At 40.7% G+C, this 26,880-nt stretch overlaps 1 protein-coding gene and 1 pseudogene across 2 annotated transcripts in view; one reads left to right on the top strand and one right to left on the bottom strand.

Moving 5' to 3' along the window:
• Positions 1-3,462, bottom strand: part of LOC112587950 — a 93,853-nt pseudogene extending 90,391 nt beyond the window's left edge.
• AVEN (apoptosis and caspase activation inhibitor) overlaps positions 1-26,880 on the top strand; it is a 193,393-nt gene that overhangs the window by 137,514 nt on the left and 28,999 nt on the right. The window lies entirely within an intron of this gene.

The raw sequence follows: 26,880 nt of genomic DNA, 5'->3' as shown, positions 1-26,880 counted from the left end.
TGAGGGGAGTGGAAACCACAGGGCAATACAAAACCTGTGCTTACAGGGTGGGATAAATGATGAGGATGCTCACAGCATGCTAGCCTAAAGCACAGCTGCATTTCCTTCGTTCCAGATGGACCGACTTAGCATAAAAAGGGGCAGAGGATTGGCCTTGTCCCTTAAGAACCAATGTACCATTTAAAAACCATAATCCCCAAGCTTTCCTATGAGATACCCCTTAACATCCCCAGAGCCTGTCATGATCATGACCTTAGGTGTCTACCCTTGAGACTTGCAGTGTCTGAATGGGGAGAGAGGCAGATGGCCTCCAGTTCCATCATCTGAAGGCTCAGTTGTAAGGAGAGACCAGCTAACCTGGTGCCTCGTAGGTGTCAGCAGGGAATTGGCGTTGGGCGAGCAGGGGTACATCCTGCTGATTCCTGGAATGCTGTAATACACGACTCTGTGGTCCAGATGCTTATGGGGAAGACACTCCAAGGCCCTCATCATTTTTCTCATCATGCATGGTTTGGTGGGGAAAGCTGTGAACTATCCGCAAGAACTTGGTCCTTAGCTCTGTCATTAACGGTTGCTTGAGTTTGGAAAGTCAGTTAACCAGTGTGGACCTCATATTTTATGTCTGTAAAGTGAAGCAGTTGAACATCAGAGGATTGTGAAAACCTCGGGTGTCTCTGATACTCTCTGGAATGCATCGGCGTGGAAGGCTTCTCCTTTCTGTGGCTGAATGTTCCATTTCCTCCTCAGTGTTTGTCTTCCCTGCCCGTTGCCCACCCCGCCCACCTGACAAAGCAGGAGGACAGACACACGTGCCCTTGACTGCAGGTCCGATCAAGAACTTGAAGGAAGCAAGCACCTACTCTTAGATAACTGAGTGGCTTTGAACTCGGCCTTAATCATTTTCTTTTTGTTAGGACAGCTACGTTACAAAAGTCAAATTTAACAACTTAATATAAACATGCCTTTGTGGACATAAGGACAGTGATTCATGTATAGGAGATACTCAGAGAATCTAGAAATTAGAAATGTGGGGCGGACAGTGTGCTTACTAGTGTCCTAAACAAAAAGGATGTTGTTTCACTGGGGTCGCTGCTTTGGTTAGATTGGGTCCAGGGGTGAGTTTTACTTTCCTCTAGCTGGAAAGAAAGAACTGGAGATGAGTTTGGATTTGACATTGGCAGGATGGGCAGATCATGACGGTAGAACTGTGAAAGTTTATTTAGCATGGATACATGTCAGATCCTAGAGTAGGTGTGTTAGCTATATTCAGTTCAGTTCAGTTCAGTCGCTCAGTCGTGTCTGACTCTTTGCGACCCCATGAATCGCAGCACGCCAGGCCTCCCTGTCCATCACCAACTCCCAGAGTTCACTCAGACTCAGGTCCATCGAGTCAGTGATGCCATCAGCCATCTCATCCTCTGTCGTCCCCTTCTCCTCCTGCCCCCAATCCCTCCCAGCATCAGAGTCTTTTCCAATGAGTCAACTCTTCGCATGAGGTGGCCAAAGTAATGGAGTTTCAGCTTTAGCATCATTCCTTCCAAAGAAATCCCAGGGCTGATCTCCTTCAGAATGGACTGATTGGATCTCCTTGTAGTCCAAGGGATGCTCAAGACCTCTCCTGGAAATAGCCCTACAGGATGAGTGTGATCATCCTCATTTTTTTCCAGTGAGAAAACTAAGACCCAGAGATGTAAATAACTTCAAGATGTCACAGCAAATAAGCAATGAAAAGTAGTTCTCTCTGACATTAAAGTTCATATTATTTTTTATATACTATGTGATTTGTAATTAAAAATACATATATTTGATTTTCCTCCCTGTTCCTGGCACAGAGCTCCTAAAACTCCTGGAATTTCCTAAGCAACTGAGAGCCAAAGGTTTTCTTTTGTTTATATCAATGAGATGACTTTCGGACCCCACCTAAAGATGGTGGCTGGTTGCTAGGAGTACCAACCCTGTGGTTAGAGGGTTGGAACTTTCAGTCCCCACCTCCTGACCTTTGGGGAGGGAAGAGGTAGGGATGGTCGGGTCTGTTGCCAATGCCCAGTGATTTAATCAACTGTGCCTATGTAATAAAGCCTCCCTAAGCTCCACCAAAACGGGATTCAGGGAGCTTCCAGGTTGGTGAACACTTGGAGGTGCTGGGAGTATGGTGCTCCCAGAGAGAGCCTGGAAACTCCAAGCCTTTCTCCATACCATCTCTTCCATCTGCTTTGATCTGTATCCTGTATCATATCCTTTTATAATAAGCTGGTAAATGAAAGTTATGTTTCCCTGAATTCTGGGAACTGTACTAGCAAATTAATTGAATCCAGTGGAGTAGGGCGGGGGGAGGTCATCAGAATTTCCAGTCTATAGTGGGTTGCTTGGAAGCACAGGTGACAACCTGGGCTTGCAGCTGGACTGGTGTCTGTGTATGTGTGTGTGTATGTGTGCGGCTGAGGGGACAGTCTGGTGGGCTGAGCCCTTACCTGTGGGATCTGATGCTGTCTCTGGGTACACAGTGTCAGAATTATGTTGAATGGTAGGACACCCAGCTGGTGATGCAGAGAATTACTTGTTGTGGGGAAAAACCTCCACATATTTGGTGACTAGCAGTAAAGTGTTTTTTCTAAAGGTAAAGCGAGATGCAAAAGAGAATGGGGTTTTTCCCTACATAGAAAGGAAAACAGCTGAGTTTTTCCTTGACAGTCATTCTTTTAGAACAAATGAGCATCTATTCACTGCAAAGAGTTAATATTATATATATTCACCCTGAATCTATCTCCTTACATAGGATCTTGCCTGTGGTTTATATTTATAAACGATATCTGTGTTGTTATAGTTTATAGTTATCTATAGGAAGTTTATTGGACTGCAAGGAGATCCATTCCGAAGGATCAGCCCTGGGATTTCTTTGGAAGGAATGATGCTAAAGCTGAAACTCCAGTACTTTGGCCACCTCATGCGAAGAGTTGACTCATTGGAAAAGACTCTGATGCTGGGAGGGACTGGGGGCAGGAGGAGAAGGGGACGACAGAGGATGAGATGGCTGGATGGCATCACTGACTCGATGGACTTGAGTCTGGGTGAACTCCGGGAGTTGGTGATGGACAGGGAGGCCTGGCGTGCTGTGATTCATGGGGTCGCAAAGAGTTGGACACGACTGAGCGACTGAACTGAACTGATAGGAAGTTTATAGTTAGTGAGATTGTATAATGCCCAAAATATGCAAAATTAAGTAGATCAAGATACTATATCAATCCGGGTCTTAGTTGTAAGTAATAGTAACTGACTTAGGCTAATTTAAAGCAGAAAAGGAGTTTATTAGAAATGCACTGGCAGCTCCCAGACTCTCTGGAAGGGGCTGATAACCAGGCCCAGGGCTAGAGGGCTGGGATCGGGCCTTAAATTACCCTGCAGAACTGAAGGAGCTGCTGCCACCACGCTGCGGGGCTCTGCGACTTGCACCACCGACACCATGTTGCCCACACCAGGCACTGCTCTGTCCTTCTGGGGCCTGCTTATAGTTGTGACCACCCAACGCTAATAATGGATTCTGAATAATGGTCCCTTCTCCTTGTCATTAGCTTTTGATTCAACTATTGGGATGAATATTTGTGATCAATGTGGCCTTGTTTACGTGCCTATGTTTTGGAGAAGTAAAAATGGAATAGCTGGCATTTTCTGCTTTGATTGTAGGAAGAAGACAGTTTATAAGGAAGGGGATTCAGATCTGGTAACTTCGAATAGGTGGCAGTGCTTTAGCAATTCTGGGAGGTTGTTGGGGGCAAATATCATCAAACGATAGGAGAGACAGCTAAAGATAAGGACATAGGATTAAGGCAGAAATTATTTTACTTGAAATGTAAAAGCAAGCACAATCTGGGTCCAGAGAAAACAAAGCAGTATTAACTGTTCACTGAATAAATAAAATGTTATGTTCACGCAGGGGAATATTTGGCATTAAAAAGAAGTGAAGCACTGATATGTATTACAATTTGGATGAGCCTTGGAAACATTGTGCTGAGTGACAGCAGCCAGTCACAAGAGACCACGTATTGATTCCTTTTTTTTTTTTTTTATTTTTAAACTTTACATAATTGTATTAGTTTTGCCAAATATCAAAATGAATCCGCCACAGGTATACATGTGTTCCCCATCCTGAACCCTCCTCCCTCCTCCTTCCCCATACCATCCCTCTGGGTCATCCCAGTGCACCAGCCCCAAGCATCCAGTATCGTGCATCGAACCTTTTATATGGAATCTCCAGATTAGACAGATGCATTGAGAGAAAATGTAGTAGTTGTCTAGGGTTTGGGGTATAGGGACGAAATGGATGTGACCACTTATGGGTACAGGTTTCCTTTTGCAATGATGAAATGTCCCAAAATTGATTATCATGATGGTTGCACAACTGCGTGAATATTCTTAAAAAAAATGAAATGCGCTTATTAAATAGGTGAATTGTATATGAATTGTATCTCAAAGCTGTTGTTGAAAATGAAGTCAAGTGGGAAAATTTAGAAAACAAGGCTCTCAGTTAATTGAGGGCAGAAAAGTCATGAAAAATATGAATCAATGGCTTATCCCTACATGATTTCCATTATAGGAAAGGCACAAAAAATGTGAATCAGTGGCTTATCCTTACATGATTTGTATTTGCTTTTGAAATCCAGTGAGAGGGACATACTCGGCCTCTTTTGGCTCACCACTTCCTTCTCCCTAGCCCCAGCCTGGGCCATCTGTGTGAGAAAGGGAGAAAGACGTCTTCCAGTTCCTACTGAGGGAGAGACAGTAAGCTAGTCACTGGTAATGCAATTGACTGATGCTGCCATTTATGAAGTTGATCGATTAGGAGTTAGAAAAAGAATTTTGATTTAAACTTTTTTATTTAAAAGTTTATATTTTTATCATTCTTTTACTTTATAAAAGATCTCTATCACTTGTAGCTGAATGTCATTTTAGTCCTTAAGAAAATTATGTTGTGGTGGAAGAGAAATAGGACACCAAAATGAAATGATATTTTCAGTAACTTATTCAGCTATATAATCAGATTTTTTGTATTTAAAATAAATAAAAATGTTTCTCCATCTACTTTGCTGTACTAGAGTTGCTCTGATCTCAGAGAATTGAAAACATTTGAAAGCTACACAATGTAGCTTTGTGGGAGAGGTGACCTTCTAAATCCAGAGGGTTTCAAGGACTCTTTTCTATAGAGCAATTGCAATTACATAATCCTGGAAGAGGGCTTAGAAGAAATGGGGGTTGGCGGGGAGAAGGTTCTTAAATACAGATATAGGATGCTAGACAAGAGTACATGCAATAGTTGTGACCTTGGCATTCCCCCTGTGAATTTCAGCAGAATTATTGTCAACTAGATCCTCTACTCTGTGTACTTGTTTGCACGTGACTTTCTCCTTGTTTGTAAAAAATAACATAGTTATGGTTTGAGGATCCTCAGCTTTGTAACTCAAAAGAATGAGTTGGTTTACACTCCAGAAATACTCCTTTGGAGAGAGGAATTACCTACAAAAATTGTTCTCCTGTGAGTTAAAAACCTTACTAAATTTTGTTTGCTAGCTTGCAAGTTAATACTAGAGAAGGCTTTTACTGAAGCAAATAGTGTAAACACTTTTGAATGAATGTTGTATTTTCAAGAGGAAACTTGAAACATTTCAGCAGATGAGTGAAATAGACTACACGTAGTCACAATGTTTGGGGCCCTACAGCTGTTTCTAATTCTATTAGATGATAGCCGAATAAGTAGGGATAATTCTTAGCCTGGGATCAGTAAGCGCTACCTGTGTGATATGAACAGTCCAATAACTACTGGATGGTAAAGAATGTGCCTACCAATGCAGGAGACGTGGGTTTGATTCTTGGGTTGGAAGATCCCCTGGAGGAGGAGATGGCAACCCACTCGAGTACTACTGCCTGGAAAATTCCATGGACAGAGGGAGCCTAGTGGGCTAGAGGAGCCTGGTGGGCTAGAGGCCGTGGGGTTGCAAAGAGCTGGACATGACTGAGTGACTAACACATACTACCTGAGCATGATATGAACAGTCCAGTGAATTACTTGGGAAAGTCTCCTGTCAATGTTACTTGAACTTCTTCCATGTGATAACCAGGCAGAGATGATAAAAGAGGGCTCTTTCTACCATTTTTTAGTCCTTTGGTGGCCCCCAGGCATCTCCTGAATGTAGTAAGACTCCCCATTTTATTTGTGTATTTATTTATTTAGGCTTCATTGACTCTTCGTTGAGGCTGTCAGGGTTTGCTTGTTGTGGAGCACAGGCTCAGTTGCTCCGTGGTGTGTGGGATCTTGGTTCCCCAACCAGGGATCGCACCTGCATGCCTTGTATTGGAAGGCAGATTCTTAAACACTGGAGCACCAGGGAAGTCCCCAGGCTCCTCTTTTAGATATTTGACCACTTGCTACCTGGTTCCCACATACCTTTTCAATGTGTGTCACACTTAGAGCTAATGCTTCACCAAACTGGCTTCCTCTCTGCTTATCCACCCTTTCTTGCCTCTGGTTTAAAACATAGCATTTCTTCCCTTAACTTACAATGTCCCACCTTTCTGCTGCATATCTGCTGACACAAATCATACTCTTCTGTTCCAAGACTGTCTCAAATACTATATTTCATATACTGTAAAGCCCTCTCTTAACTCCACTAGAGCTTCTGAATGAAAGTACTTTATATTTCTTATTGTATTATTTGTCGTATTCTGCCTTGTTTCATAACTACTTGTGAGTGTTAAGAATTGAATTGTGTCCCCTCGGAAGATATGTTCAAGTCCTGACAGCTTCCCCCCGCCCCCACACACACACCCAGTACTGGTGAATAGGACCTTATTTGGGAATAAGGTCTTTGCAAATATAGTTGAGTTAAGATAAGGTCATATCGCTTTAGGTTCAGCCCTAATCTAATGAGCTTAAAAGAAGAGGGGAATTTGGACACGGAGAAGGGAGACCCAAGAAAGGAGGGCAGTGACCACAGATGCAGATGTTGGAGTGGTGCAGCTACAAGCCAAGGAATGCCAAGGACTGCCAGTAACTTCAGAAGCTAGGAAGAGGCAGGCAAGCATCTTCCTCTAGAGCCTTCAGAGAGAGTGTGGCTATATAGCCTCTCTGAAAGAATACATTTCTGTTAAGCCACCCATTTTGTGCTCCTGCCCTGGAAACTGAGATTCCGAGAAAGGTCTGTGAGTGCCTCAGTGTTCTGTAACCAGTGTTCTCTAACAGAGCAGGATCCTTCTGGAAATGTGATAGGATCCAACAGCTTCTTCCCAGTTCTCTATTCTTAGGAGCTGGTGAAGAGCTATTTAAAATTCTTGGCATTGTGATTGTTCCTCCTTTTCACTCTTTTCTGTGGGAGAAACCTTAAGAAGGAACTTGGTATCATTGATGAAACCCTGTCACCATGCTTTCTCCCAACTGCTGCTACCATTTATTTTACATTTGATGGAAATCAGAAGTAGCTGCCCAGAGATGCTGCTGAGCATATAACCTAAGGGGTGCCTGCCCACTGCTGCAGTTCCTCCCATCAGCTCGGAGACATCTCAGACCATTTTCATTTTCCTAGTAGTGGTGACCACAGTTTTTATTCAGGAAAAATAAAGTGCAAAAAGGACAAAAGGAAGTTTCTAAAGAATTTATATTAGCTCATTATGTATTGCAAAAATAGTTTAGAAGTAGAAAATCTTCCAGAAAATAGTGCTTAATCATACAAGTAGGACTGGTATTTGCATGAATCTTCTCCTGTATATTAAGGTTTCTAAAACTTGCTTATTAATAACAAGTAGAATATTTTATTTGTTGAACTATAGTTGATTCACAGGAACTGTATGTTTCCTGTGTAAGCAAAGTGATTCAGTTATACATTCCTACATACATACATATATATTATTCTTCAGATTATTTTCCATTATAGGTTATAACAAGATATTGATATTGTATATATATCAAGTCAATATATCAATATAACAAGATATTGATATAACAAGATATAACAAGATATTGCACAGTAGGTCCTTGTACAAGTGGAATATTTTTTTTTTTATTATTTTATTTTTAAACCTGAAACACTGTATTAGTTTTGCCAAACATCAAAACGAATCCGCCACAGGTATACATACGCTCCCCATCCTGAACCCTCCTCCCTCCTCCCTCCCCACACCATCCCTCTGGGTCGTCCCAGTGCACCAGCCCCAAGCATCCAGTATCGTGCATTGAACCTGGACTGGCAACTCGTTTCATACATGATATTACACATGTTTCAATGCCATTTTATTTTTAAAAAATTGTGTTTGTTTATTTTTGGCTGTGCTGGGTCTTCACTGCGGCACGCGAGCTTTTTCTAGTTTGCTGCGAATGGGGGCCCCTCTCTAGTTGTGCTGTGTGGGCTTCCCATTGTGGTGGCTTCTCTTGTTGAGTAAGGACTCTAGGCAGGCACAGGTTTCAGTCCTTGTGGCTCTTGGGCTCTAGGGCACAGGCTCAATAGTTGTGGCATACGGGATTAGTTTGCAAGTGGAATATTTTAAAGCTGTGTTTTCTAATATTTTAGTGTTTTTCCTTTTTATTTTAATGATTTTCCTCCACAGCTTTCTTGTGAATATAATTGTATATATTTAAAGTGTGAAATGTATTGATTTTGCTGTGCATAAGCATTGTGAAATGACATCAAGATGATTAACATATCTATCACCTCGCATAGTTTGCTGTTTTTTCCCCCCCTAATGGTGAGAACGCTTAAGACTACTCTCAACAGCTATCAAGTATGCAATACAGTACTGTTGACTATGGTTACCATGCTGCACATTAGATCCTTAGAACTTATTCTTTAATTTGAGAATTTGTATCCTTTGATTTATAGCTCCCCATTTCCATTTCCCCCAGCCCCTGGCAACTACCATTCTGCTCTGCTTCTATAAGTTTTCCATTTTAGGTTCCACATGTAGTATTTGTATTTGTCTGTCTGGTTTATTTCACTTAGCATACTGACCTCTAGGTTCATCTATGTTGTTGCCAATGGCAGGATTTCCTTTTTTTTTTTAATGGATTAATATTTCAGTATTCCAAACACCACATTTTCTTTATTTATTCATCTGTTTGAAGATGTTTAGGTTGTTTCTGTATCTTGGCTATTGTGAATAAAGCTGCAGTGAATATGATGTGCATGTATCTCTTTGAGATTCTGATTTCATTTCCTTTGGCTGTACCAATACCCCAGAATGGGTTTGCTGGATCATATCATAGTTCTATGTGAAACTTTTTGAGGAACCACTGTATTGTTTTCTGTAGGGGGCTGCACTAATTTACATTCCCACCAACGAGTACAAGAGTTTCCTTTTCTCCAAATCCTCACCAACATTGGTTACCTCTTGTCTTTTTGATAATAGCCATCCTACTAGGTGCAAGGTGATCCCATTGTGATTTTGATTTGCATTTCCCTGATAATTAGTGATTTGAACACTTTTTCATGTACCGTTGGCCATTTGTATGTTGTCTTTAGGAAAATGTCAGTTCAGGTCTTTCGCCCATTTTCAAATGGGTTATTTGCTTTTTTATTATATATATATATATCCCTTAACAGATCACGGTTTGCAGATATCTTCTCCCGTTCCGTAGGCTGCCTTTTCATTTTGTGGATGACTTCCTTTGTATGAAGAAGCTCTTTAGTTTGATGTAGTCCCACTGGCTTTCATTGCCTGTGCTTTTGATGTCTTACCCAAGAAATCTTTGCCAAGACCAAAGTCAAGGACCTTTTCTCCTAAGTTTTCTTCAAGGAATTTTCTGGCTGCTGGTCTTAAATTACAGTCTTTAATATATTTTCTAGGTAATTTTTTGACTGGTGTAAGACAGGGGTCCAGTTTCACTTTTTTGCATGTGGCTGTCCAGTTTTCCCAGCACCGTTTATTAATGAGACTGTCCTTTTCCTTTGTGTTTTCTCACTGTCCTTGTCAAAAATTAGTTGGGCTGTAGGACTTTTTCCTGCAATGATCATATTCATAAATTTGTACCATTCAGTTACCTTGGACGGTGGTGTTACGATATTTTTCATTTTGAGAGGGCAGTATAAGAGAATTTCCAATTGAAAATCTCTGTAGCTTTTCCTCCTTCCCACTTGTTCTCAGTTGAGGTCCTTGATTTAACAGAAGGTTCTGACTGCCAATATAATTCTGCATTTTATGTTTGTGCCTTAAATTCTGGCAAGTTTTATGAAAATAAAATGTTTACTATTTTTCTCATTTCTCTATCCTTTACCTTCTTATGTCACATAGATTACTTGTATCATTTGCTGACTTGTTCTTTGATTTGTATGTTACTCATTTGCTTATTCACTCTTGCATGCACAGATTTATGCATTATTCATATAGTAAATACGCATTTACTAACTGCCTACTGTTGTGCCAGAAACTGCACTAGTCGCAGGAGCACGTGATAATGAAAACAATAAGCCCTGACCGTGACTGTACTTGAGATGATTGCTTTAGAGAAGGTGTGTGTAAGATGCAGAAATGACCTTGGCTTTGCATGGAGCAAAATGAGGTGGATCCCCCACAAAGATCAGATCATTTGCCTCACCCCTTTCCTCTCAAGGAACAGGAAAAAAAATTCTCATTATCAAGGAATAAAAACTGAGGCACTATCAGTGATGCGTTGACGCTACCAGTGAGGTCAGTGTGATTCACGAGGAAGGGAACTTGGGTTAATACCTTATGGTAGATTGGTTTGGGGTGAAGTTTAGTTTTGCAGAACATTGCAACACTAAAGGTAGCTTGCAGCTACCTTGCTGTGCCCCTACTCCAATGTTGGGAAGTACATTTGTTTGCATGTAATTTTCACAACCAGGCTTTGTGATTACCACTTCTCAACCCACTCCTATGGTCAAATTGTACACCAGACTTTCTCTCCATGTAGGTAAGGGAAAGGAACCATAGCTGCTTTATAAGTCTGGAAAGACTCGACCCACAGAAAATCACAGTTCTTAACATGATTTGCTTTATTTTTTTGACAGGGAGGCAAAATAAAAACTTTAAAGATTCAAATTACTCTGCATATTATTTCACCATTAAATCATAGCTCTATAGAATAATACTTCAGGGCTTCCCTGGTGGCTCAGATGGTAAAGAATCTACCTGCAATGTAGGGGACCCAGATTTGATCCCTGAGTCAGGAAGATCCCCAGGAGAAGGGAATAGCAGCCCACTCCAGTATTATTGCCTGAAGAATTCCATGGACAGAGAGCTTGGTGGGCTGCAGCCCACAGGGTCACAAACAGACACGACTAAGCGACTAACAGTTCACTTAGTGTTTTTCAAAAATAAAAATAGAAGTAAAGAAAATGTAATCGGATGAGAATACAAGCTGGATACTGATGGTTCTTTCCACACAGAAATGTATTTCATTTGCATTGGTTCGAATAGGGTGAGGCAGAAAAACAGACAGTTATGACTTATATTGGCATGTGAGAGGGCGAATCCAGGGGTCAATGTGAACTTCTTTTTTTTTTTTTTAATCATATTCATTTATTTTTGGCTTCATTGGGTCTTTGTTGCTGCGTGGGCTTTTCTCTGGTTGCCGAGAGTGGAGGCTGCTCTCCAGTTGCAGCACGCTAGCTTCTCATGGCCGGAGAAGGCAATGGCACCCCACTCCAGTACTCTTGCCTGGAAAATCCCATGGACGGAGGAGCCTGGCGGGCTGCCGTCTATGGGGTCGCACAGAGTCGAACACGACGGAAGCGACTCAGCAGCAGCAGCAGCAGCAGCTTCTCATGGCGGTGGCTTCTCTTGTTATGGAGCATAGGCTGTAGGGCACTCGAGCTTCAATAGTGGCGGCATGTGCACTCAGCAGTTGTGGCTCCAGGCTCTAGCGTATAGGCTCAGTAGTTACGGCGTGGGCTTATTTGTTGCAGAGCATGTGGGATCTTCCTGAACCAGGGATCAAACCCATGTCTCCTGCATTGGCAGAAGGATTCTTTAGAACTGAGCCACCAAGGGAGCCCCACAACATGAACTTCTTAATGAGCCTAATAATTTTCTTGAGTGTTCAGCTGACCTCATAGTGTGTGGAAAAATAAGCAACAAAGCAGACTTCATAAGCCAACAGTGGAGAGGGCAGAAAAACCAGAAGTCTGCTGGATACTAAAAGAAGTTATTTTAGTATTGGTTGGAAATGGTTCATTACACTGATTTAGATTAAAGGGTCATCATTACAGGATAAAAAAAAAGTTGCTCAGTCATGTCTAACTTTTTGCGACCCCATACACTGTATAGCCTGCTAGGCTCTTCTGTCCATGGAATTCTCTGGGCTGAATACTGGAGTAGGTAACCATTCCCTTCTCCAGGGGCTCTTCCCGACCCAGGGATTGAACCTGGCTCTCCCACATTGCAGGTGGATACTTTACTGTCTAAATCACCACAGAAGCCTCTCACTATAGGATAATGGGGTATTGACATTGTTGAATGTAATATATCTGTCATTCGAAGTTTTTGTAGTGCAGTAGGTAAAGAGGCTCATTTTAATAGCTTTATTAATAGAATAGATTCTTGATGTTTTTACTTTTTCTAAATGGCAAATGTTCAAAATGTAAAATATGATAATTAAATATTTTCTGAATGGTAAATTTTCTTGTACTTGTAAATTAAAAGAATAATCTCTTATAAATATCTGTAAGAGTACATCTTAACCTGAGTACCAAAATAGGCAAAAAGCAGAATTCCCATTGTATTTCCTATAAATGATACCTTAAATCCCCCAAGGCTAAAGCTATTGAATAAAACTGCCAATTTGGTTTATAAAGTACATTTACACATTGTTTCGGGTCCTCTCACAATCCTGTGACGAAAGGCAATGACCCATAGCTTTAGTTGCTCTGGGCTCAGCTGCTCCTCACATGTGTGAAGCATCCTCCTGAGGCTCTGCCGGTTTCCCTTCCTCTTGGAATGCTCTTCCTCCAGAAATCTGCACACTCCCATCCTTGCTCCCTTGAGGAGGCAGCAGAGTGCCAACCATCAGAGAGGCCTTTCCTGGCCTCTCCCTAATGACTTAGCTCCACCCTCCCTCCCTGGTCCCAGCTTTTCATACCCTGCTTGTTTTTCTGCACAGCACTGACAGCTGCTGGACAGACTACATGTGTAGATAGAATGTCAGCTCCAAGACAGCAAGGCCTTTGTTTGATTCACCTCTGTATCACCCCCCCACCCCCATCTAGGGCAGTGTAAAATAGGTGCTCAATAAACTTTGAACCAATATATAAGAAAGAATGAAGTTTACAGATGAGACAATGGAGTTAGTGAAGATGGAACTAGAACCTGGTTGTCCCAACTCTAAATGCATCTTTTTCCCAACATGTGGTTTGCTTTTACGCTTCATGGTTGTACAGTGTTAATAAAGTAGGCCCGGGATCGCTTACCTTTAGGAGGGCCTGCCTGCCAGGTTGACCATTGGCTGATTTCTGGGAACTTGGAATTTGGGAGGATTCTCACCTTTTCCAGAACTGATCAGAGTGGCTTACCGTAGCTAAGTTTTTTGTACAAACAATATAGTTTATGATAGACACCCGCTATCCTCTGGATATCTGGAATATTGGAACAGGCCTAGGCAGTGAGTGCCTTTGTGATCAGCTGCCAGTAGGTTCCCTGGGCATCAAGTTCCTAATGAATTTCCCTGGTGGACAATATTTTACATGTATTGTCATATTTCGTAGCTGGAGGAATTAGATCCAGGTAATTCCACTGGGAGAACACTGTCGGAGCTTGTGCCTCTGGACTTCATCCATGCCCCTTTTCCCTTGACTGATTTTGCTTTGTGTTCTTTTGGTATAATAAAGCTATGGGTACAACTGTATGTTGAGTCCTATGAGTCCTTCATTGAACCTGACAGTGGTCTCAGGGACCCCTGATATAATGGTGTTCCTTAGCTTGCTCTTTTGATGCATCTGTGCCCTGCAAACGTCCAGTTCTGTGTTAATTATACAGACCTATCTCATTCTCTTTAATGACTTGATTGGTATTCTATGTTAGGAATATGCCATTAGTTATTTAACCATTCTCCTATTAATGAATATTGAGGATGCTTCAAGTTTCTCATTTTTATAAGCAATGCTTGCATATATACACTGAATTCTAAAAGTAGATTTTCTTTGGTCAGTTTTAAGGTACTGCCGAGTTACTTTTCAAAAAACTTGTTCCAAGGTATATTTCTACTAGCAATATACAATGCCCCATCTCTCCACATTCTTAACTAATCCTGGATTTATCAGTTCTTAAAATTTTTGTGTCTCATGCTCAAAAACTGGAGTGTTCTCTTATGATTTTTAAATTTGAATTTTTTGGCAACTAGTAAGCTTGAGCATCTTTTCCTGTGTTTAATTCGTCTATTCTTTTGTCTTCGGTTCTTTTCTGAGTGTTGTATTTTTTTCAGTGTGTTTTCTGAATTGGTGTGTTAGTGCTCTCAGTATATTAATGATATTGGCCTTTTATATGTGGATAAGGAAATTGTACCACTCATTGGCTATTATGTTCTTTCCCCACTGATTTGAAATGCCATCTTGATCACATACAAAGTTGTATGTCTGTGTTTCTTTCTGAAGTGTGCATTTTATTTTCCTATTCCTCTGCCAGGACTGTACTGTCTAATGACTATAACTTTACAGTCTGCTATTTAGATTTGATAGGTAGGGCTTATTCTTTCTTTTTATTTAAAAAATTTCAGAGAAGTCTTGACTGTCCTTAACATTTTACTGTCGCAAATGAAACAGAAGAGTTGACAAATTCTCCCTCTACTCAAAGTTGGGATTTTTTATTGGAATTGCATTGAGTATAAATACTGGAGAGTAACTGACATTTTTACAATTGTAAGATTTTATTTAGTAATGTTATTTTTCCATTTATACCTTTTTATCTTTCATTACTCCTTCCTCAAATTGTATGCTCCAGTAACACCAAACTGCCTGTGGAAACCCACAATATCTTAATTTTTTCATTCTCTGATTTTGACAAAACTTTGCCATCTTTCAGATCAGGCATCATCTATTCTAGGAGTCCTAACACTGCCCCAACGTGAATTAATTATCCCCCATTTCCCCACCTCCCAATACTACTATAGGATATTGTGTCTTTCACAAAATATGGTGATTGCTTATTTAAATAACCATGAATTCAAGGGGGCAATGTCCTATGTAGTGTTATACTTTTGACTCTTAACACAGCCTCAGTTCAGTTCAGTCGCTCAGTCGTGTCTGACTCTTTGCAACCCCATGAATTGCAGCACGCCAGGCCTCCCTGTCCATCACCAACTCCCGGAGCTCATGTCCATCGAGTCAGTGATGCCATCCAGCCATCTCATCCTCTGTCGTCCCCTTCTCCTCCTGGCCCCAATCCCTCCCAGCATCAGAGTCTTTTCCAATAAGTCAACTCTTCGCATGAGGTGGCCAAAGTATTGGAGTTTCAGCTTTAGCATCAGTCCTTCCAAAACACCCAGGACTGACCTCCTTCAGAATGGACTGGTTGGATCTCCTTGCAGTCTAAGGGACTCTCAAGAGTATTCTCCAACACCACAGTTCAAAAGCATCAATTATTCAGCGCTCAGCTTTCTTTATAGTCCAACTCTCATATCCATACATGACTACTGGAAAAACCATAGCCTTGACTAGACGGACCTTTGTTGGCAAAGTAACGTCTCTGCTTTTGAATATGCTATCTAGGTTGGTCATAACTTTCCTTCCAAGGAGTAAGCGTCTTTTAGTTTCATGGCTGCAATCACCATCTGCAGTGATTTTGGAGCTAAAAAAAATAAAGTCAGCCACTGTTTCCACTGTTTCCCCATCTATTTGCCATGAAGTGATGGGACCAGATGCCATGATTTTAGTTTTCTGAATGTTGAGCTTTAAGCCAACTTTTTCACTCTCCACTTTCACTTTCATCAAGAGGCTCTTTAGTTCTTCTTCACTTTCTGCCATAAGGGTGGTGTCATCTGCATATCTGAGGTTAATCATATTTCTCCCAGCAATCTTGATTCCAGCTTGTGCCTCCTCCAGCCCAGCGTTTCTCATGATATACTCTGAATATAAGTTAAATAAGCACCGTGACAGGATACAGCTTTGAAGTACTCCTTTTCCTATTTGGAACCAGTCTGTTGTTCCATGTCCAGTTCTTACTGTTGCTTCCTGACCTGCATATAGGTTTCTTAAGAGGCAAGTCAGGTGGTCTGGTATTCCCATCTCTTTCAGAACTTTCCACAGTTTATTGTGATCCACACAGTCAAAGGCTTTGGCATAGTCAATAAAGCAGAAATAGATGTTTTTCTGGAACTCTCTTGCTTTTCCCATGATCCAGCAGATGTTGGCAATTTGATCTCTGGTTCCTCTGCCTTTTCTGAAACCAGCTTGAACATCTGGAAGTTCACAGTTCACGTATTGCTGAAGCCTGGCTTGGAGAATTTTGAGCATTACTTTACTAGCGTGTGAGATGAGGGCAATTGTGCGGTAGTTTGAGCATTCTTTGTCATTTCCTTTCTTTGGGACTGGAATGAAAACTGACCTTTTCCAGTCCCGTGGCCACTGGTGAGTTTTCCAAATTTGCTGGCATATTGAGTGCGGCACTTTCACATCATCATCTTCCAGGATTTGAAATAGCTCAACTGGAATTCCATCACCTCCACTAGCTTTGTTCGTAGTGATGCTGCCTGAGGCCCACTTGACTTCACATTCCAGGATATCTGGCTCCAGGTGAGTGATCTCACCATCATGATTATCTTGGTCATGAAGATCTTTTTTGTATAGTTCTTCTGTGTATTCTTGCCACCTCTTCTTGATATCTTCTGCTTCTGTTAGGTCCCATACCATTTCTGTCCTTTATCGAGCCCATCTTTGCATGAAATGTTCCCTTGGTAGCTCTAATTTTCTTGAAGAGATCTCTAGTCTTTCCCATTGTATTGTTTTCCTCTATTTCTTTGCACTGATCACTGGGGAAGGCTTTCTTATGTCTCCTTGCTATTCTTTGGAACTCTGCATTCAAATGGATATATCTTTCCTTTTCTCCTTTGCCTTTTGCTTCTCTTCTTTTCACAGCTATTTGTAAGGCCTCCTCATACAACCATTTTGCTTTTTTGCATTTCTTTTTCTTGGGGATGGTCTTGATCCTGTCTCCTGTACAACATCATGAACCTCCATCCATAGTTCATCAGGCACTCTTGTCTATCAGATCTAGTCCCTTAAATCTATTTCTCACTTCCACTATATAATCATAAGGAATTTGATTTAGGTCATACCTGAATGGTCTAGTGGTTTTCCCTACTTTCTTCAATTTAAGTCTGAATTTGGCAATAAGGAGTTCATGATCTGAGCCACAGTCAGCTCCTGGTCTTGTTTTTGCTGACTGTATAGAGCTTCTCTGTCTTTGGCTGCAAAGAATATAATCAGTCTGTTTTCAGTGTTGGCCATCTGGTGATGTCCATATGGAGAATCTTCTCTTGTGTTGTTGGAAGAGAGTGTTTGCTATGACCAATGTGTTCTCTTGGCCAAACTCTATTAGCCTTTGCCCTGCTTCATTCTGTACTCCAAGGCCAAATTTGCCTGTTACTCCAGGTGTTTCTTGACTTTCTACTTTTGCATTCCAGTCCCCTATAATGAAATGCACATCATTTTTGGATTTTAGTTCTAAAAGGTCTTGTAGGTCTTCATAGAAGTGTTCAACTTCAGTTTCTTCAGAGTTACTGGTCAGGGCATAATCTTGGATTACTGTGATATTGAATGGTTTGCCTCGGAAACGAGCAGAGATCATTCTGTTTTTGAGATTGCATCCAAGTACTGCATTTCAGTCTCTTTTGTTGATTATGATGGCTACTCCATTTCTTCTAAGAGATTCCTGCCCACAGTAGTAGATATAATGGTCATCCGAGTTAAATGGTTAAGTACCATTAAAATGTATGTGTGTGTATAATTGTGAGCAAATTTGGTTATATTACTGTAACTGAGTTATGCAGATGAGCAAGGTGAATATGAGGCTGATTTCATCATTGGAATCATAATTGGTGGGTGAATTTTGAGATTATCTTTCCCTCTTATTCCAGAATAATTTCCTGGCATGATGATAAATTATATACTGAAATTTGATGTAGAGCTATTTCTAGGTAAATAAAAAAAGAATTTTAATATTTTGTATTTATATTTTTCTTTTTATTGTGATACATGAATAATTTACCGTTTTTTTTTTTTTTTAAATCAGTGTACTGAAAAGTACTTTGAATGCCTTGGAACAATGCCAGTTCTTTCTACAGGTCTCATAATTTAGGCTCAACATTTGATATCTGGAAGTAGATGGTTGGTCTTTGAAGGCAATTACTTATTCAGGTGGAATTTCTAACCTTTACTTTTTTATTCACTCTCATTCAAGAAATTCATTACAGTAGAAAGCAAATGTGAGCTTTCAAACAATCCCCATACTGGCTATTACTCTTTCAATTTTATTTAACTCCTATGGTCCCATGGCAAAAGATTTCTCTCTTTGTTGTTTATCTTTCCAAAATTGGTACAGGAAATTTAGCTTGAGTGACATTTTTGGGAGAGCCCTGGTAGTGCTTGCCTTTAAGGAGGCACAAATATCTCAGGATGGAGCAGCATCATAATATCTGCTTACTGCTCAGTGATTATGTTGACATGAACCAAAATTATGAAGCATTTGTTGTCTGCCAGTGGTGACTGTGCATAGGTCATTTAATCCTCCTAATCCTGCTAAACTGGGGACTATGATTATCCTCATTTGACAGGAAGTAGAGGCGAAGGCAATGGCACCCCACTCCAGTACTCTTGCCTGGAAAATCCCATGGACGGAGGAGCCTGGTGGGCTGCAGTCCACGGGGCCGCTAAGAGTTGGACACGACTGAGTGACTTCACTTTCACTTTTCACTTTCATGCATTGGAGAAGGAAATGGCAACCCACTCCAGTGTTCTTTCCTGGAGAATCCCAGGGACGGGGGAGCCTGGTGGACTGCCGTCTATGGGGTCGCACAGAGTCAGACACGACTGAAGCGACTTAGCAGCAGCAGCAGCAGAGGCACAGAAAGGATCAGCAACTCCCTTAAAGACATGCAGCCACTAAATAGTGGGGCCAGGGTTCAAACTCAAGACAGTCTGACTGCAGAGACTAATTACTTAACAACCAGAAAGGCATATATGTGTTACTTATACTTTGATTTACCAAAATAATTTTCTCTAAATTAACACCCCCAATTTTGCTCACTTTAATTCTTTGATATCTTTCTATCTTTTTCCTCTTCCTTGAAAATTACAAGAATTTGACTTGGTATCCTTAAGGTTGATTTCATTTTTCCCCTTAGCACCCAGTCCTTTACCTTTAAAAGTATCATTGACTTCTTCATGATATAGTATGGTGTCACTGAATCTGTCAGGTAAACCTTTATTTCTTTAAAACATTATGAAATTTTTAAAAAAATTGATCTTAAACTTTCAAATGTATGCTTAGTGAATTTCCTGTTGTATTCACAACATCCAGTTACCATATCCCTTGTCAGCAGTGTTGGTGTTACGTGATCTTTGGATCTGACACTCTGGAGTCAGATAAGACTCTTCCATGTTATCAGTTACCTGGTGCTGGCAGCGTTGATGAAAGACCTCTCTCAGGCTGACGGTTCCTCTGTGGATTCTTGCCCAGGTTCTGGGTAGCAGGAGCAGTTGAGGATGTGTTCTTAGTGCTGGTTCTTAGCGTCAGAGCAAACACATCATCTTGGATCTTGCTTGTACAAGAACATGTGGCCTTGTCTGCTACACACGTTGTGCTTCATAGTCCTTGATGAGCAGACCTGCTTTGAGGACGTTGGAAAGTCTTCATAGGAGAGTCCTCCTTTTATGTTGATGGCCTTCTGTATAATGCTGCTCTCTGCCATTTTATTTTGGGATCTGTGGCATGGCTATTTTTTTCTTCACGTTGATGGCTAGTGTATATTTTGATGTAGTTTATGAGTATTCATTACTTAAGTGCACCACTGTGAAGCCAGCCTCCTGTGGTCTTAATGCCATTTGGGGATCACAGGCCCAGCAACCAACCCAAGAAAAGCAAAAATTAACCATGTTAATTAACCAAGTTCTCAGAGAAATTTTAGTTAAAATAACAAAACATAGGTAAAATACATAATCCAGTCTTTGTCTAGAGACAGGAATTTACTTGAAGGGCTTTACATCTATAAATGGAATTATTGGCTTTTAAATGTCACAGTATTAAAAAAAATCTACTTCTTATCTGGCAGGAAGATGGACCTCTCTAAAAAAGCAGCCAAAGGAAAGCAATGCCAGAATTTATTACATTTAAATAGTGTAAAATATATATTGGATTTAGAAACATTGATGTTTCAAATAAGTTTTTCCCTTATTCTCCACCATAAAAGAGAAAACCTTAACATCTTCTCCTGAAGGGGGGGGAAGTGATAGAAATTGAAATTTTATTTGTAGCAAAATACCACCTTGCAATTAAATTTCAATTCTGACATAAAGACTTTTAGTGGGATTATAGCTTCACAATGACAGTTGTAAATACATGCACTTAATAGGTATCATTCACTAAAATTTGAGAGCACATAAAGGATGCTTAGTACAGTTTATTGGAAACAGCTACGTGGAGTAGGGAGAGGTTTAGGTTCTCCTTCAGTGTCAGAATCCCTGGATTAGTGTGAGAAAAGAAGGCAGTCCATACATCATGTTTAGGCAAGGAGATGAAAGGATCAGACTTGTGAACCCTAAGGTGGTGTGTGTATTGGAATACGGGGCCCATATGTGGTGGGTGCACACACCCTTTCTGCAGGAGCAAGTCATGCCATTCTGTGAGCCCACAAAGCAGCCAGCCTGGAGCATGGACCAAAGAACCTTTAGAAATCTCAGTTTAATTTTGCACCAGTTTTTGAAATTTCCTTGGACAGTATTCTTCTGAATTTGCCCTGGGCATGCATCTGTTTCTCTTTGTATTCCATGTCTAAATAACCAGGGTGGGAGAATGGCATGGAAGCTGGCACTTGTCTTTTCTCCTTTTGCTACCTCTTCTCTTTGGAAAACAAGATGAGTTCAAAACTGGTCACAAATACAGGCCTTCCTTGACTTACAATGAGGTTACATAAGCTTAAAGTATTATTAAGTGGAAAATGCACTGAATACACTAACCTATTGATCATCATACCTTAGCCTCATCTACCTTAAACATGCTCAGAACACTTAACATTAGCCCACGGTTGGGCAAAGTCATCTAACACAAAGCCTGTTTTGTAAATAAAGTGTTGAATGTCTGATGTAATTTATTGAATACTGTACTGGAAGTGGAAAGCAGAATGATTGTGTGGGTACAGAATGGATGTAAGTGTTTTTGTCATTTACTCACATGATTATGTGGTAGATTGGGAGCTGTGGCTCATTGCCACTGCCCAGCATCACCAAAGAGTATCAGCATATCACTGCTGCTGCTAAGTCACTTCAGTTGTGTCCGACTCTGTGCGACCCCATAGACGGCAGCCCACCAGGCTCCCCCATCCCTGGGATCCTCCAGGCAAGAACACTGGAGTGGGTTGCCATTTCCTTCTCCAATGCATGAAAGTGAAAAGTGAAAGTGAAGTCGCTCAGTCATGTCTGACTCTTAGCGACCCCATGGACTGCAGCCCACCAGGCTCCTCCATCCATGGGATTTTCCAGGCAAGAGTACTGGAGTGGGTTGCCATTGCCTTCTCCTAGCAGCATATTGCTAGCCTAGTGGAAAAGATAAAAATTCAAAGTATGGTCCCTACTTAATTTACATTGCTTTAGCATCATCAGAAAGTAAAAAAGTCATCTAAGTTGAACCATCATAAGTTGGGGACTGTCTACAGTCATTTCCCTGGCTGCTCATGATCTAATCTGCTCTCATCTGAATAAAAGTTCACTGTCAATGACACCTAGATTTTATGTGATGTTATTATTCATGGCCATATAGTTGTGCATTATTATCAGTCACTTCAGTTTTTATAAAACTTTCCCCTCCTAATGGAAGCTTATCTTAATTTCACTACTAATGATATTACTGATGAGCAATTTTAGGATATGCTCCTTTCCTAAAAATTTCTGGCAAACATAGGGATACTTACCTTCAGTCCAGATAACTCCAAAAGCCCAACATTATGCCTTTATCTGAAATTGGATTCTGTCCTTATACATTTCAATTAATTTTCTCTGATTTAAAAGCATCCTTCCAAAAAATTGAATTTCAGTCTGATCAAGCTTCTAGTTCTAGCTACCAGTTTATAGGAGATACAAGGAATAAAAGAATAGATTAGACAATAATATGAGAGTACCAACCGGCAAAGTATAGGAGGTGAAAAGACCAAGAGGTCAGATGCTCAGTTTTCCTCAACAAAAAAGCTATGAATACTAAAAAGATTTAAGAGACAAATCAACTGAATGCCTTGTGGGGAATTTATTTGGATTATGGTTTGAATGCATTAACTATAAAAAAAATTCTTCCACCTCTCCTCCTCCTAAGAGAAACCCAAAACATTTTATGGGTGTACTTAAATATATCTACGTGTTTGATAATATTATTCTTTAACTACTGCTGTTTTACATATGATATTATTCCTATGTTATTAAAAAAGAGACCTTATACTTTAGAGGCATATATAAAAGTTTTTTTTAAAAAGCATGCTGTTTGGTTAATACCCCCGGAAAGCCCCAGGTGGGACTATGTTTGCAGATACAAGTGCTGAAAGCATATAGGCCTTTAACTTGCTGAATTCTGCCCAGTGGCATCTCCTGGAAATACAGCAAACATGAAATGGGGCAAAGTTGGTTAATTATGTCAAAAGTAATTCCTAAAACTTGTCAAATGGAATTTAGTAAACAGATTTATTCCACTGGCACCTTGTCTAAAGTTTCTTATATAGTTTTGTGTTAAAAAGATTTATAAGATAGTTCTTGCTTTAAAAAAGCAAAAACACAAACCCAACATTTACTACGCTTCCCCTACTTTTAAAATCTGAGAGACATATTAATGATTTAGAGAGACTAATAGTTCATTTATGCAGGTTCCATTTTGAGCTTTGAAGCCTTGAAAAGACATTGCTACTTTTGACAGTAGCCATGAAAATCAAAGTATGTATTCTGAGTATATAATAAAACACAAACATGATCATCAAATCAGGACCACTTTAGAGTTAGCATCCAAACAACAGATGTTTCTTTATAGATAATCCACCGATGTTCCTACCATTGAACAATAAACATATTCTGAAAAGTTTTAAGTAAAGCTTTTGGAAATTCAGTCACATTTTAAATATGTCAAGGAATCTTAGTATCTCTGAATCCATTCATGAATCCTTTGGTAAATATATTTGGTAAATCCTTTGGTAAAAGTCAATAAATAATAGTCCAGCTTACCAAGTTACTTTCTTATAACTTTGACTTTTTGTATATCAGATTTTCTTAAAACTCAGCACTCTGTCTTTTAGGCGTGGAATGGAAACTTTAGATAAAAGCAAGCCAAGTATACTCTAAGGCAGCCGTAAATAATGAGAATCAACATTGACACTACTGACCTTCTTAAACAGATCCACGCAATACCAGGTAGTTTGTGACTTTCCAATACAGTTCAGTTCAGTCGCTCAGTCGTGTCCGACTCTTTGCGACCCCGTGAATTGCAGCACGCCAGGCCTCCCTGTCCATCACCAACTCCTGGAGTTCACTCAGACTCACATCCATCGAGTCAATGATGCCATCCAGCCATCTCATCCTCTGTCGTCCCCTTCTCCTCCTGCCCTCGATCCCCCGCAGCATCAGAGTCTTTTCCAATGAGTCAACTCTTCGCATGAGGTGGCCAAAGTACTGGAGTTTCAGCTTTAGCATCATTCCTTCCAAAGAACACCCAGGGCTGATCTCCTTCAGAATGGACTGGTTGGATCTCCTTGCAGTCCAAGGGACTCTCAAGAGTCTTCTCCAACACCACAGTTCAAAGGCATCAATTCTTCGGCGCTCAGCCTTCTTCACAGTCCAACTCTCACATCCATACATGACCACAGGAAAAACCACAGCCTTGACTAGACGACAAGCAACACATAAATAATGCCAGGACCCCAAAAGTACCCATCAAAATTTGTTCAGTGAAAAGAAATACTAAGGCTTCCAAGTATGCCATTTGCTTTTCTGGCTTCATAGTTCTGCACTTAAAAGTTGAACACTTGCCAGCTATCGTCAAAATATGTAGAGGCCATCTATGTGAAGAACAAAACAGCCATGAAATGGATTCCACAGTAAAATGATGGACTGGCAGAGGCTAGAAGTTAAATGTCATCAAAACATAGGCTGAGATTCATATTTAAGAGTTGCATCAGGAAAGGTGCTGAGCAAAACAACTGGTCTTAAATAGCTGAAGTCTGGGAGACAGGGTTCAGAAGCCCACGCCAGGCAACACCGGGGCTGGAATCTGTGAGTAAGAGGAAGAGAGAACCGGAAGGCTAACCGCTGCCTCTCTGCCAGTCTGGAACAGGCAGTAGGGATGTATCAGGTTATGAGGTGTGTACTCCCCAGTTTCATTCTCTCACATTTCCTCTCCCTCCTGTTACTGACAACGTGAAGGTCTGCCTTCCAGATTAGTGACTCTGGATATTAAATAGGAAACTGCCATGTTCTTAAGCATGGAGATTTTTCTGTGCCCAGACTTCGTAGAGGTCCCACCAGATTTTTCCCCGAGCTAATTACTAGTTAGGATAGCTTGCCAAATTCCTTAGCATCATAGTTACATTTCTGCTTCTCAGACATGGCTGGGGGAGATGACGTGTAGCCATGGTAACGTTAATGAGGACAATTATTATTCTATGCAAAGAGAACTTTTCTATCTTCCACCTTCTTTGTTTTGAAGGTGACAATTTGACAGACCCTGCTATTTTATTTAAAAAATTGTTTTTACTCTTTTGTGTTGTCTTATTAATCTGTAAATGGTAAGCGTAATTGTCCTTGAGAAATAGTATGAGAATTAGGGTGGATACTCATGTAAAATGTGTTTAACAGGTAAGAACTAGGATGAGCTGGATTTCACTAAGCCTGGTTATTATTGGAATATAGTGTTAAACGCTGGAACCTAATACCTGGTTGGACAGTGTTGAGTCACATAAAGAATATGACCCAGCCTGTCTTCAGCCTTGCCTTGCCTCTCTACCCCTCACCATGCTTGAGCCACACTGGCCTGCCTTCTGCTGCTCCAGTGGCCAAAATTCTGTCTTGAGGCCTCTGCCCATGGGTCTCTGGGGAGATGTTGCCTTACTGAACTCATTCCTGGTACCCAAGAGCTAGAAATAAGAGAATTTTTAAAAGAAAAGCAAGGATCTGAGACATGAAGTTAATCAGAACTAACTTGCACAGGTTCTACATTGCCTGCATGAGTTGACCTCAAAAAAAAGTATATTGAGGAAGCAACCTAAATGTCCATTGACAGAGGAATGGGGAGGTACATGTATACAATGGAATATTACTCAGCCCTAAAAGGAGTGAAATTGGGTCATTTGTAGTGATGTGGATGAACCTAGGGTCTGTCATAAAGAGAAAAACAAATATATTAGCACATATATATGGAATATAGAAAAATGGTATAGATGGACCTATTTGGAAGGCAGGAATAGAGGCACAGAAGTAGAGAATGGACTGTGGGCACTGGGGAGGAGGGGCAGGAGAAGTTGGTACAAATTAAGAGAGTAGCATTGACATGTCTACACTGCCATGTGTGAGATAGATAGTGGGAAACTGCTGTGTGGCATGGGGAGCTCAGCCCAGTGCTCGCTGACCTAGAGTGTGGGGGTGGGGGTCGAGTAGGGGGCAGGTGTGCATGTGCTTGTGTTTATGTGTGTGTGTGCATGGGGAGGGGATATATGTGAAAATATATATATATAACTGATTCATGTTGTACAGCAGAAACTAACACAATATTATAAAGCAGTGAGTGAGTGGATTAGTGAAAGTTGCTAAGTCGTGTCCGACAATTTTCGACCCCATGGACTATATAGTTCATGGAATTCTCCAGGCCAGAATACTGGAGTGGGAAGCCTTTCCTTTCTCCAGGGGATCTTCCCAACCCAGGGATCGAACCCAGGTCTCCCGCATTGCAGGCGGATTCTTTACCAGCTGAGCCACAAGGGAAGCCCATAAAGCAGTTATCCTCCAATTAAAAAAAGAAAACAGCATATTGACTAATGGTCTTCTGTCTTCAGCTTGGCATTGTTCGTGCTTACTAGAGCTGGCCAGTTGGAGATTTTATGAAGAGTATTGTGCTGGTGAGCAGTGAATTCTTATATGATTTAAGACTTTACAGAATCTTAAATGAAAGTAGAAGCTAGAAGGAGAGAAAAGACCAGTCAGTAGCTAAAGATATGGATGTGAATTTGGATTTTATACTATGAAGATGTGAATTAGTTTCAGAAAGATGAATTGAGCTGATATATAGGAAGAAAATGGTGAAACCAATCAAAGCTAATAGATAAGACTTCTTTATCCTTTAATATATAAGAGTCTGGCCTACATTTAGCTAGTAAACCACAAATTGAAAGTCATCTCATATTCCTGATAGAAAGCGGTTCAGACATTTTCTTTCACAAATGCTCAGTTTTCTCTGAGGGCATCATCCAGTGTCTGCTTCATCACGGGATTACAGTGTTTGGGGATTTTAATTATTTAACATAGCTTTTAATTGCAAGAGGAAAACTTGGGCAGATTAAGGTAGAAAATGCTATGTTTGAGAGGTGTAAGTGGTAATAGGGATAGATTGACTTTCAAAAAAAGTACTCAATATAGTAAAAGAAAATTCAATAGTAGAGAGGAATGGATGATTGGCCAGGAAATTCAGGGAAGGTTTGACTCCACTGTGGGACCAGGTTGC

This window comes from Bubalus bubalis, chromosome 11 (genome assembly GCF_019923935.1).
Source record: "Bubalus bubalis isolate 160015118507 breed Murrah chromosome 11, NDDB_SH_1, whole genome shotgun sequence".
Classification (NCBI taxonomy): Eukaryota; Metazoa; Chordata; class Mammalia; order Artiodactyla; family Bovidae; genus Bubalus; species Bubalus bubalis.
This window is presented reverse-complemented; position numbering and strand designations above follow the sequence as displayed.